This window comes from Talpa occidentalis, unplaced genomic scaffold (genome assembly GCF_014898055.3).
Source record: "Talpa occidentalis isolate TD23 unplaced genomic scaffold, MPIMG_talOcc4v2.1 talOcc4.15, whole genome shotgun sequence".
Classification (NCBI taxonomy): Eukaryota; Metazoa; Chordata; class Mammalia; order Eulipotyphla; family Talpidae; genus Talpa; species Talpa occidentalis.
Window position 1 is genome coordinate 32,601,082 of NW_023601543.1, and position 13,968 is coordinate 32,615,049.

At 39.6% G+C, this 13,968-nt stretch overlaps 1 long non-coding RNA gene across 1 annotated transcript in view; it reads left to right on the forward strand.

Moving 5' to 3' along the window:
* Positions 1-13,432, forward strand: part of LOC119246622 (uncharacterized) — a 29,540-nt gene extending 16,108 nt beyond the window's left edge. Inside the window, exon 4 of the long non-coding RNA XR_008552080.1 lies at positions 13,367-13,432. This is a non-coding gene — a long non-coding RNA (uncharacterized LOC119246622). The remainder of the gene's footprint in view (positions 1-13,366) is intronic.
* The last annotated feature ends 536 nt before the right edge of the window (positions 13,433-13,968 follow it).

Sequence of the window (13,968 nt, forward strand, 5' to 3'; positions counted from 1 at the left end):
ATATTTCCCTCCTTAAACAAAAACCTTGGTTAACATTGATTCAATAATCTGCTGCCAGAGACTTCATTGAACCCTCTGTCTCTGGTCATGCATCCTTTAATCCTCCAGTGTGTTCTCACAATTTTGTCTTTATCAATGCCCCCAAATATTTGTGTTTTTTTTTATTTCTTGTGGGAATTACATAATAGTTATGAATGTGGGCTCTCTAGTCAGACTTCATAGGTAAAAATACTAGTTTTATTGCTATGTTTATGCAAGTCATTGCATCTCTGTGTGTTTTCTTTTTTTTTTTTAAAGATTTATTTATTTATTTATACAAGCACTGGGTACAGTCAGAAGCGCAGAAGGGTGAGAGAATTCACCAGAGCCAGAGCGGGGAGCAGAGCAGGCAGAAGGACCGAAGTACACTGCTGAGGGGAGCAGCGGGCGGCAGGAGAGGTCTGCGCGCCATGTGGGACCCTCCTCCGGTGGCCGGGGAGCTGCCGGGGATCAAACTTGCGCTGCAGAGGCCGCGGGCAGCTTTGCAACCCAGTGCTCAACCGCTGCGCCACCGGGGAGGCCTCTTTGTGTGTTTTCTTTATGTGAAAAATTGGTAGAACAAACATCCTTACTCATCGGTTGTTTTTGAGATCTATATAATATAATGGATATAGAATGTTTAGAGCAATGCCTGGCACATAGTAAGTGCTCATCAAATTTTAACCAAAGTTGTCACCCTAAAAGCTGTTTTCTCTTGTATATGCCTCTTCTTCCAGAGAACAGAACAAGCTATTCTAGCTGCATTTTAGAGTCTGTAGTCACTGGGTTTCTTCCAATTATATTTTTTCAAACATACCTTGCTCTCTCAGCTTACTGCCTAATTATAAGTTGAGAGTTAAATATATCCAAAGATTATTGCAGCTTCAAAGATCACAAAGAGAACTGGTCAGTGTTTAATTGAGAAAACACTAATTTTGGAACCAATTGTTCCTATGATTTTGGACATTATGAATCTAATGTCTAGGTAGGGTAAGAACAATAGAAATTCAGTTTTCAAATAATATTGAGGATTAATATGCTTTTGGTTTATTTTGCTGGAGTATAATAATCATCACACTGATGTCTGATAACAAGATATAGGTACTCAAGCAAAATCTCTCCCTCCCAACATCATCTAATTAGCTGACATTTTAAGGTAGGATGGTTTTGAGTGACCATCCCACTGCAGAATAGGTTTCTTTCCATTCCCTGCTAATTGAGTTAGAATAATCACATCATTAAGAAGCTTCTCTGGGAAGCCAAATCACAGGAGGGGGTGAACAAAGGTGGGCCACAAGAACAGGTGTTGGAAGGATGGGCATTTAAACTACTTCCCTTAACCTGTGACTAGCTGTATCAAAATGTCAGGTTCTCTGGAAACCCAGGAACCCTGGTCAGAATGTACCTTACTTTATCAACAATCATACTGTTTTCTACAGGTTTATGGATAGCTCAAGGCCATATTTACCAAGAAGAAACTCTTGGCATTAAGAGAGGGAAAGAAGGGCCTCCCCTGGTGGCGCAGTGGTTGAGTGCTGGGCGGCTAGGCTGCCCGCAGGCCCTGCAGCGCCAATTTGATCCCCGGCCACCGGCGAGGGTCCCACAAAAAATAAAAAAAAAAAGAGAGGGGGAAAAAAGTTGGAAGGGAGAGAAAGAATAAGAGAGAGAGACTTTGGCATTAAGACTTGAGGTGATGCAACACTAATGATAAAGGACTAATCACAAAAATCTACAAAGAGCTGATGAGACTCAACAAAAACAAAGAAAATAATCCAGTCAAAAATGGGCAGAAGAGCTAAAAAGAAACTTCCCTGAAGAGGAAATGCAAATGGCCAACAGGCATATGAAAAAATGTTCAACATCACTTGTCATCAGGGAAATGCAAATCAAAACTACCATGAGATACCATCTTACACCAGTGAGAATGGCATATATTAAAAAAACTAGCAACAACAAATGTTGGCGAGGGTGTGGAGAAAAAGGAACTCTCCTGCACTGCTGGTGGGAGTGCAAACTGGTCCAACCACTCTGGAAAGCTGTGTGGAGATTTCTGGACCTACTAAACATAGAGCTTCCATATGATCCAGCAATTCCACTCCTAGGTATTTACCCAAAGGACACAGAAACATCAATTCCAAAGAACACCTGCACCCCTATGTTTATAGCAGCACTATTTACAATAGCTAAGCTTTGGAAACAACGCAAATGCCCAAAAATAGATGACTGGATCAAGAAGATGTGGTACATATACACCATGGAATATTACTCAGCATTCAAAAAAGATAAACCCATGCAATTTGCAGCAACATGGATGGAGCTAGAAGGGATCATGCTCAGCGAAATAAGCCAAAAAGAAAAAGAAAAATACCGGATGGTCTCACTTATAGCAGGAATCTAGAAAACTTAAATAAGGGACCAGGAAAAAGAATAACTGTAAGAAAGAAAATATCAAAATCAACAAACAACCATGAACCAGAGACACTCTATGGGGTTGCGGGGCAGGGAAAGGAGGAATTGGGGTCAAAATAAGGGGGTTGTAATTGTATGGGGAATATAAAAATAAAATTTAAAAAATAAAATAAAATAAACTTGAGGTGATGGTACACTTGTGCATTGGTGAAGGAAACTCTATGGAGACTACGTCTGAGGGGGTAGGGGAAGCAAATATTGTTTAAAAATGATCAATGATATAAAAAATTAAAAAATAAAAAAATAAGTAAATAAAAAGATCCAAACCCGATAGACTGTGTTTTCCCATACATATGTGCCTATGATAAGTTTAACTTATAAATTAGACACAGTAGGAGAGTAACAACAAATAATACAATAAAACAACATACTATGATAGAAAAAAAAAAAGACTTGCATTCTGGGACTGAGTTTCCACCTTCATGTTTGTTGGCCTGTGGATTGGGCATGGCTGACACCAGCTGGGATCCAGAAATAGCAACTACTTCTTCCATTCTGAGCTGCCTACCCTACCCTATCTCTTCTTAATACCTTGCATTCTCTACTGCCCTACTTTCTGTCTGTCTGCCCAGGGAATTAGGATCAGTTCCAAGTCTAACCTCCCACTCATGTTTCCTACCCCTTGAGGACTCTCCTATATTCAACTAGTCCATCACCACACACACCACACCATTGTGACACTGCTGGATGAGTTTTTATGGTCAGTGGGATATATGAAGGGGAGGTTTTTAGGGGAGCCATGAAAGGAATGGATTTCCAAGTGGGAACAGTTGAACAAGCATGGCCATGAATAAAGAACTGCAAGTATTTGTCCTTCCGCCAAACATTTTCTAGTTGTCTTTCAGGACAAGGGCTGCTTCAGGTTTTCCCTTTTGTCTTTTTCTTTTTTCTTGTTCTGTTACAGTTTCTGATTCAATGTTGATTTATGGAGAGAGAGAAAATGTAGCTAGTAACCGGTGTCATGAAATCCCCTAAAAGCAATAAGACAAAGTAAGAAAGAGTAGAAAACCAGGGCTTTTCATCAGGAATGGCGGGTATTGGCACGAATGGACTTGGAAACATTTGTCCACAAAACAATCTCCAGTGTCTCTACTGTCCATACATCTATAGATGAAGAATAGTATAGACATCTCTGCAAAGTTTCAGTGTTTGGAACAGAGCCACTCCACACATAAGAAAATACAGTGAGGGCCTCCCTGGTGGCACAAGGGGTAAGCATAGCACTATGAAGCTGTCCACAGACTCTGCAGCATGAGTTCGATCCCCAGCCAGGGAGCTACCCACATGGCGCAGCAGACCTCTCCTGTCTCACCCGCTGCTCCCCTCAGCAGTGTATTTCAGTCAGTCTGCCTGTTCTGTTCCCCACTCTGTCTCTGGTGAATCCTCTCACCCCCAGCACCCCTGGCCTGCACCCCAGTTCTTACATGCATAAATAAATAAATCTTTTAAAAAAGGAAAGAAAATATAATGATGACTGCAAATCTCACCAGTGCCCTGAGTTAGAATTGAATCCCAATCCAGGACAGAGGACTGGGGAAAAGAGGCATCAGGACAGAGATTCACAGAGGAAGGGAATGTAAACAAATTGGGTTTTGTTTGGATACCAGGTCCTCTGCTAAGTTCTGGCCCATCAGGATACTGAAAATATTCATGACTTTAAAAGAAACTCCTGGCTCACAGTTCCAGATAGCAGGCAGCTGTGCCTTCAGTGGCTTTCTCTCCATCCAGGAACAGTAGGTGTGCTGTTTCATCTGACATTCCCCATGCCATTGTCCTGCTTCAAGGCAAGTCTTGTTGATGTGTTAGAGGGCTATCTTTTCCCTTTTTTTTTCAGTCTACAGATTTGAACTTGAGTATTTATAGCTATTCTAATTCTCATTTGCTTAGAGACCAACCTCAATGATGCAACTTAATGACAAGGCTACCAAATATAATTAAGTATAAAGAAGAAGAAATTGATTCCACGTTTGCTACAATCTAGGGAGCTTCTTATGTAGTTGAAAATATTCTGTGTAAACAGTCTCAGTTTCGCTTAAATAGTAACTTCTTGGGTTTCTGGTTAAGAGAAATGAAAAACAGACATTACCTCCATCAACATTCACAATTTTATTAGTGTGTATGTATGTGTTTGAGTGGGAGACTATAGGATGAGAAGTTCCAAGAGGAGTATTGATGAGGTGACAAACATATGAAGACTACTCCCCAGAATCAGGAACTATGAGTATTGCTATCAATGTTCTGGGTTCGTCTTTTCACTGATTTCTGGTCTAGGCATAAAGACAGCATTTCCTTGGAAACGCTGTCCTTGAGATGTTAAAGAGGCCCAGATACAAAGAATCCCAACCCTAGTCATGTTCTTAATAATTCAGCCATCATCTGGAAGCAACAAAGCAAGCTCTTGTTCCATAAGAGACCTACAGCAGAGCCTACCCTGCCCAGCCTTAGCTCCTGGTTGCATTCTAACTGTGGCCTGGGAGGGTAAAGTCAGAGCTTCCAGAAGGAAGGAAATAACTTTTATTGACCCTCAGTTGGATGCCAGTTTGTCACATCAGGATACATTATTGCTTCTTAATCCCCAAGAAAAGTAATGATTTTCACAAATTTAGAAAACAGAGCCTTAGTGGGCTCCTCAGGAAATGCAGTAATGAAGCAAAACCTCCTAGCCCATGTTTTTTGGCTGGTTTTTACTTAGTCACAGGAAAGTTATTAATTTTTATATATTAATCTCATAACCGGTCAATTACTGAACTGGCTTAGTGCTAAATGCCTTCCAGTTCTTTGGTTTGGATTTTTCCAGCTCTTAAATCATCATACCATCTACAAACAAAGATAAAAATTTGCTTCCTCCTTTCCAATATTTATACCTCCTTTTTCTTTCTGATATCTTATTGCAGTGGGCCAGTGGTTTTAGAAGCACATTAAAATGCAATGATGGTAGCACGGTTACCTTGTTTCTGATTTTGCTGAAAATGCTCCTGTAGTGTTTCCTCATTAATGACTCTGACTTTGACTTATGATAATTTACCAATTTTATAAAGTCTTTTAAAATCAAGATTAGGTGATAAATATTCACACATTCCTTTTCTGCATCCATAAGGATGGTTATATGGTTTTCTTCCTTGAACTATTCTTTTGATTAATTATGGCAATCGGGTTCTCAATATTGCCACATGTTTACTGAAATGAAACCTAACAAGTATTATTTTTTAGTGTAAGTTGGTAACCATTTGCTAATATTTTACTTGAGCTTTTTGCATTGGCATTCCAAAAGAGGCCAAGGATCCTATTTTGAAAGATTAATTGGGAAAGCATATTTATAACTTCTATAATCATTGCTAGTATAAATTAAAAGAATCCTTGAAAGGAATGTGGGAGCTTTTGAACTTTCTTCATGCTCTGGTTTGAATAACATAGGAATTACCTGCTTCTTAAAGGACTGTTTCAAATTTTAGTCTGGCAGCGGTGTGCAGAGGAGAGGGACTAAAGACAGGAAAAGTATGGAAGTTATTATAATGGTACCAATATGAGATGAATAAGGTTTGATACAAAGAGGAAGCAGTGAGAATGCTGGCCATGGGTGAGTGGCTGTGGAAATAAAAGACACTACAATGGGAGGGGGAGAACTTGGTACCTGACGTGGTTGTCAAATAAAACACAGGTTGCCAAATATTAAATGAGTGACAGAGTGTGAAGATTGTATGATCCAATGCATGTTTTGATAGTTAAATGCCCATTTTCTTGTGCAACTCCAGTGATTGTGTAACCGAAAAAATTACCATTTTGAATAATGAGAAAGGAGCACTGGTGGAAAGAATAACCTTTAGTGTTCATGCATGATTTGTTTTATGAGGTTAGAAGTTTACCTCTGTTTTCAAGACCTTTCCTGATACCACTTGGTTTTTAAGAAAAAAAGCACATTCCTTTTCTTCCTTTATTGCTCCATTGAAGTAACGAAAGGATGGTAAGAAAGTGGAACATAGGAACATGATTTTAGGGAGCCAAAATAATTTTTGAGTGATTTGGGTTATACATCAAGGAAAGATTTCTTTATAGAAGAGGATATTTAATACTAAAATGTTCCTGTCATTTGTCCTCCTAACTCTGGGATTCTCTGAAGAAATATGGAAATGTGAATGAGTGGTACACTCTGTGTTCTTAATTGAAGTCATAGGATTTTTTTCCCCAAAGATTAAAGATGTGTTTTGAGCCACGGATTATTTTTTACAATATTGATTGACTTAAAAAATTATTTACATTGAAAGGGAAAAAAAGAAAAGTAGCCTGCAAGGGTAACAACAATTTACTGAGATGAAAATCTTCCATGTTTGTAAAAGAAATAGTCCAATATTTATTAGTAGATTCATATCATTGCAGAGTTGGCAATATTTACTTACCACTTCAAATTGATCTTTTATTTGTAACCTCTTTGTTATTTCTACCCAAGATAGAAATGGAGGTTTGCAGTCTGCAATGAGTTTCCAACATTCAGTCTAAGTATATTGAATATTTAGCCCTCTTGGGAGTTTATGCCTAATTGAGTCACTGAAACCAAGGAGCTCAAATGATTGCCATGTACTTTTTATTATCATCTCAACTTTAATTCAGCGAAGACTAAAATGAGAGCTTCTCTTCATTTAATTTGTAAATCAATTAAATTTCAAAATCATTTGGAAAATAATATCCCACAAGACAAACAGATGTTTAGAGACCCTAACTTGCCGAGAAAATAGAGAGCAATGCAACAGAGACCAGAGATGGTGCTACTCTTCATTAAAACGCATACATTTCTTTTTTAAGATTTATTTATTTTTATTTTTTTAGGCTTGTATTTCAATTTTTCAATTATAATGTTTATATAACAGAAATTTTTATTTTTTTTTCAGTTTATTTATTGTTTTTTTAATTAATAAATTTTATTTTTATATTCCCCATACAATTGCAATCCCCCCATTCTGACCCCAATCCCTCCCCTCCCGCCCCCCACCCCCCAAAAAGTGTCTCTGGTTCATAGTTTTTTGTTGATTTTGTTTTTCACTTTCTTACAGTTATTCATTTTCCTGGTCCCTTATTTAAGTTTTCTAGATTCCTGCTATGAGTGAGACCATCCGGTATTTTTCTTTTTCTTTCTGGCTTATTTCGCTGAGCATGATCCCTTCCAGCCCCATTCATGTTGCTGCAAATTGCATGTGTTTATCTTTTTTGAATGCTGAGTAATATTCCATGGTGTATATGTACCACATCTTCTTGATCCAGTCATCTATTTTTGGGCATTTGGGCTGTTTCCAAAGCTTAGCTATTGTAAATAGTGCTGCTATAAACATAGGGGTGCAGGTGCTCTTTGGAATTGATGTTTCTGTGTCCTTTGGGTAAATGCCTAGGAGTGGAATTGCTGGATCCTGTGGAAGCTCTATGTTTAGTAGGTCCAGAAATCTCCACACAGCTCTCCAGAGTGGTTGGACCAGTTTGCACTCCCACCAACAGTGCAGGAGAGTTCCTTTTTCTCCACACCCTCGCCAACATTTGTTGTTGCTAGTTTTTTTAATATGTGCCATTCTCACTGGTGTAAGATGGTATCTCATGGTAGTTTTGATTTGCATTTCCCTGATTGCAAGTGATGTTGAACATTTTTTCATATGCCTGTTGGCCATTTGCATTTCCTCTTCAGAGAAGTTTCTTTTTAGCTCTTCTGCCCATTTTTGGACTGGATTATTTTCTTCATTGTTGTTGAGTCTCATCAGCTCTTTGTAGATTTTTGTGATCAGTCCTTTATCATTAGTGTTGGGTGCAAAAATGTTCTCCCAGTTGGTGGGGTTTCTCTTTGTTTTTGTTATTGTCTCTTTTGCTGTACAGAAGCTCTTTAATTTGATGTAGTCCCAGCTGTTTATCTTTGCCTTCACTATCCCTGCTTTGGGTGATGTGTCTGTAAAGATGTCTTTGATATGCAAATCACGTAGTGTTTCGCCTATATTTCTTTCTATGTATTTTATGGTTTCAGGTCTTATGTCTAGTTCTTTAATCCATTTTGAGTTGATTTTTGTGTATGGTGTGAGGTAGTGGTCAAGCTTCATTCTTTTGCATGTAGCAACCCAGTTTTCCCAGCACCATTTATTGAATAAACTTTCTTTGCTCCAATGCATAGTCTTTGCTCCTTTGTCAAATATTAGTTGAACATAAATCTGTGGGCTTATTTCTGGATTTTCTATTCGATTCCATTGGTCTGTATGTCTGTTCTTGTTCCAATACCATGCAGTTTTGATGATTATGGCTTTGTAGTAGAGTTTGAAGTCTGGGAGTGTGATGCCTCCATTCCCTTCTTTTTTTTCAGGAGAGCTTTGGCTATTCGGGGTTTTTGTGATTCCATATGAATTTCATCAATAATTGTTCTATTTCTTTGAAGAATGACATTGAAATTTTGATTGGAATAGTATTGAATCTGTATATTGCTTTTGGTAGGATGGCCATTTTAATAATGTTTATTCTCCCAGTCCATGAGCAGGGGATGTTTTTCCATTTCTTTGTGTCTTCTTCTATTTCTTTTAACAGTGTTTTATAGTTTTCTTTGTAAAGGTCCTTTACCTCTTTTGTTAGATTTATTCCCAAATATTTGATTTTTTTGTTTCAATAATAAAAGGGATGTTTTTTTTTAAATAATAAATTTTATTTTTATATTCCCCCATACAATTGCAACCCCCCCATTCTGACCCCAATCCCTCCCCTCCTGCCCCCCACCCCCCAAAATGTGTCTCTGGTTCATAGTTTTTTGTTGATTTTGATTTTCACTTTCTTATAGTTATTCATTTTCCTGGTCCCTTATTTAAGTTTTCTAGATTCCTGCTATGAGTGAGACCATCCGGTATTTTTCTTTTTCTTTTTGGCTTATTTCACTGAGCATGATCCTTTCCAGCGCCAAGGGGATGGTTTTTTTGATTTCTTCTTCTTCAGATTTATTGTTTGTGTATAGGAAGGCTACTGACTTTTGCGTGTTGATTTTGTATCCTGCCACTTTACTGAACTGATTGATGAGTTGAATTAGTTTTTTTGTGGAGATTTTGGGGTTCTCTATGTATATTATCATATCATCTGCAAATAGTGATAGTTTGACTTTTTCTTTTCCTATTTGGATTCCTTGGATGTCTTTCTCTTATTTTATTGCTCTGGCTAGGACTTCCAGTATTATATTGAAAAGCAGTGGTGAAAGTGGACATCCTTGTCTTGTTCCAGATCTTGATGGAATTGCTTTCAGCTTTTCACCATTGAGAATGATACTGGCTGTTGGCTTGTCATATATGGCCTTTATGATGTTGAGGTACATTCCTTGTATCCCAAGAATTTCAAGGGCTTTTATCATGAATGGGTGTTGCACTTTGTCGAAAGCTTTCTCAGCATCTATTGATATTATCATACGCTTTTTATATTTCTTTTTGTTGATGTGTTGGATAACGTTGATTGATTTTCGGATGTTAAACCATCCTTGTGTCCCTGGAATGAATCCTACTTGGTCATGGTGAATTATCTTATGGATACATTGTTGGATTCTGATAGCTAAAATTTTATTGAGGATTTTTGCATCTGTGCTCATTAGGGAGATAGGCCTGTAGTTTTCCTTTTTTGTGTTGTCCTTGTTCGGTTTTGGTATTAGTGTAATGTTGGCTTCATAGAACGTGTTTGGTATTGTCCCTTCCTTCTCAATTTTTTGGAAGAGTTTGTGAAGGACAGGCACTAATTCGTCTCATAACAGAAATTTTTAAATAGAAAAAATCCTTTCAATAATCCAAAAGATTTATTTATTTTTAAAGAAGAGCTGGGGTACAGGCCAGATGCGCAGGAGAGTGAGAGAAGTCACCAGAGACAGAGCAGGGAGCAGAACAGGCAGATGACCGAAATACACTGCTGAGGGAAGCTGCAGGCAATAGAGGAGAGGTCTGCGCACCATGTGGCCCGGGAGCAAACCAGCGCTGCAGAGGCTGCGAACAGCCTCACAGCACTGAGCTCAACCCGCTGCGCCACCAGGGAGGCCCCAAAACACATATATTTTGCTCCAAGAACGACTAACTGGTCTCCTTGATTATCTCTCCAGTCCTATGACCAACTCTGGTTTTTCCCATCCACTACCTGTCAACAGGGCATTCGGAATGGAATCTCCCCACCTTCTTCCTAGAGACTTTCTGCCCATCCCCTTACAGGAATAGTCGGTATAAAGCGCTTTATTAAGTAAAATAAGACTTTGGAATCTTCCAAGAAGCCACAGATACTTGTTGTGTGTGCAGAGCTACTTAATAGCAGATCCAAACCAGATGAGTTCAGAATGTGGTTTATCTAAGAGAAAACAGAGAATAGACCAGTGATCTGGAGAGAGACTGCTTCTTCTTAGCCAGTTAGTTATTTCCTTGCTGGGTGTTCCCGCTAAAGCACAGAACCCAGAGAGCTCCCCTAGGTAAAGTTCTGAATAGTCTTAGGAAGGAAGAAATAGCCAGTACACTATCATTGGATTAAGGAAGTAAAAGGTGATGGAAGAAAACTATTATTCACTTCCAAGTATTCTTCTTTCAGCCCTGGAAAGAGAAAAACCCATTTCCTCCCTTGTTAGATCTTACACTGTATTTGATTGTGAAATGGAAAAAAAAAATATTGCAGTGGAGCTAATAAATTCTGCCAACAAAGAATAGTCCATCTAGTTGGTCCTACTAAAACATAACTTATTCATAGCTCTGCCCTTGTATTTTAAGGAGCAGATATATTAATACTGTTTTACCAGAATTGTATTGACAGCAAAAAAGCTGTTGTGTGGTGTTGAATTCAAGACTGCATTTTTTAACAAACCTGAAACTTAAAATGCAAACAAGTACTGACCTTCAAAATAGTTACCTTCAATGATGCTTCTGTTGTCAATGCTTAAAATATATTATGAACTGCTTTCAGAACTGTTTCCAGAATTATACCGGCAAAATAAAACAAACATCAGTGTTACGCCAGTATATTTCTCGTAGTATAGCTATGAATAATTTTATACTTTACATAAGCGACTTTCAAACTTTCTGAGCACCTTTATCTTCTATTTAAAGGGAAAATTAAAATAATCTTCATGTTAAACAGATAAAAGGGAAAATACTCTGGAGAAAGCTGTGCTGAAGGATGTCCAGACTCCTGCCAAATGTTACCCCTCTACCCAGATCCATAAGGAATTTGCTTAGATCCCAGAGCTCTGGTAGAACACAGTTTGAACTCACCATTTCATATGGTTATAAGTGTGAGTAAAGGAGGGAAAGTCCTACCAAAAGAGGTGCTCACATCTTGGGTCAGTAAACCTTTCACAGACTCAAGTATGCAAACAGTTTTCCTTTCATGAGTCTAAGTTAAATGAGTGAGAAGCACAACTTTTTAACTTATTCAACCTCCTTTCTATTTGAGCCTCTAACACTCCCCTGGGGTGACAGACATTTATTCTTCATAAAGTTTGGGCTCTTCCCTTTTAGCAGGATTGTGCAAAAAGGGGAAGAGGGCAAAGAAGTGGCCATCTGTTCCCAGTCATAGATCACACAGGTCTGGGTCCTTGGTCCTTGGTGATTGCTGCTCCCAGCCCCTCGTTCCCATCCAATGGCCCCTTCAGCTCTGACATCTCGGTCAGATGCTTCCTCTCTGTGCCAGGCCACAGGAACTCTGCAAGTCGCCCAGGCCTCATCCTCCTTGAAACAACCTGCATTCATTTCCTCTCTGGAGTCTATGCTCTTATCACTTCCTTTCCTTCTCTCCCCTTTCCACTGAGCTGGGGGAGGACTTTTTCTCTAATCTGGGAAAAATCCTTCTGCTCATTATTCTTATTGTTTGCCTCAGATGCTCCCAGAATAATGGGCTCAGGTTTTTATAGAAACACAAAAACCAGGAAACTCTGCTACAAACCTTCGCTGAAGCACGGATATCTGCCTGAATGACAGGAAGACAAAAGAGTGACATACCCAGAAAAGCTACAAGAATATAAGTTAATGCCTCTAAAATATTATTTCAGATGCAGCTAAGAGTGAAGAATGGATGCAAAATTATGCACGTGTTGTTACCATCAGAGAGGGGGCATCTACTTCAGTAGCACAGTCCTGGGCTCAAGCTATGAAAGTCATCACGATGTGAAATCCCAAGTGTCCTGTTTTTCCACAGACCACAGCACAAATTGATGACAGGGACTAAGTCCAGTGGTTGCAGAATGGGCCCAGCTGAGCCTTGGGCCCATGAATGTATAAATGAAGCACCTGAGTACCCTGTTGTCGGGATTTTCTCCAGTGGCAGCAACTGCAGGAGTAGCAGCAGAGAAAACTGATCCAGGGCTGGGGAATGGCAGAAGGATGTGAATTAAAATGAGGATGAGCTTGGGGAATTGAAGATACTATTGAGAGAACCATTAGCTGTGGGTCCAGGCTGAGTCAAGAATAAAGCAAGTCAGGAAGAATTGGCAGGCATGTTAGTTTAAGGAGAGAATATATGGGGAGGAGGGAGGTATCGAGATGTAAATGAGAGATGGATTGAAGTATTCTTCTTCAAAGAATAGCTGTGGCTTTTAGGGCTTTTGAGTAATAAAAATTGAAAGACCATTGGCAAACAAATTCCTTTCACTGTCAACATACCCTTCCATGCATTGGAAGTGACATCAACTCTCAACCCAAGTTGTCTTGGAGAGGAGTTATCATAAGTATTCTGTTAGGTCTGTTTTCATCCGTTCCATTGACAAGAAATCTATCATCACTACAGCCACACAAGTGATGCGGTGGAGTGAGTATGGGAACAGTGAGTGAAATATTATCAGAAGACACTAATAAATTAGTAACTACTACAATCTTTGACCTCTTTCCTGGGTGTGTGGGGATGAGGGTATCTGATCCATTTGTTACAGGATGTGTCGCTGGAAAGGGGAAGGAAGGACTATTGCTCTGGCTGAGGAGACCAGGGCCACTTCCCCCCGCCCTTCCATGTGCTAACATCTCAGATGTCTCAGACTGAAACTCCCAGCATGCCATGAACTGGACTTCTGGAAAGGAGTGCAGCTGGGAAGGAGGAATGAGCAAGGTGGATATATATTGGTGTGGAGTAGAGAGGAAGGGGGGACACATTGGGAGGCTTCACCTGGCCCGTTGTCCTGGTGGCTTGAACATTGTGGCAGGACAGCTCCTCAGAGATGATGGCAGCCATCCTCTTGGCCCTCTGGTGGATTCATGTTACGCAGTACATTTTGACTCCTGTTCCAGCTCTCTGGGATCCACCTAAATCCTCACCTGTGCTTCCTGCCTACATGTGCCTTGGACTTGTTCTCCTGCTGACTTTGCGGCTCTGGGCCCTATCTGATGAGCGTATGCCCAGTAGGGGATGGATGATTTTGCTCTTTGAACATCTCACAATTAAAGTCTTTGAGCCACTCGGAGTCTGCTTCTTTACCTTTATGTGTATGGATGGCATGCATTCTTAGAATGGACCCCTTAACTGTTTGGGGGTCCCTGG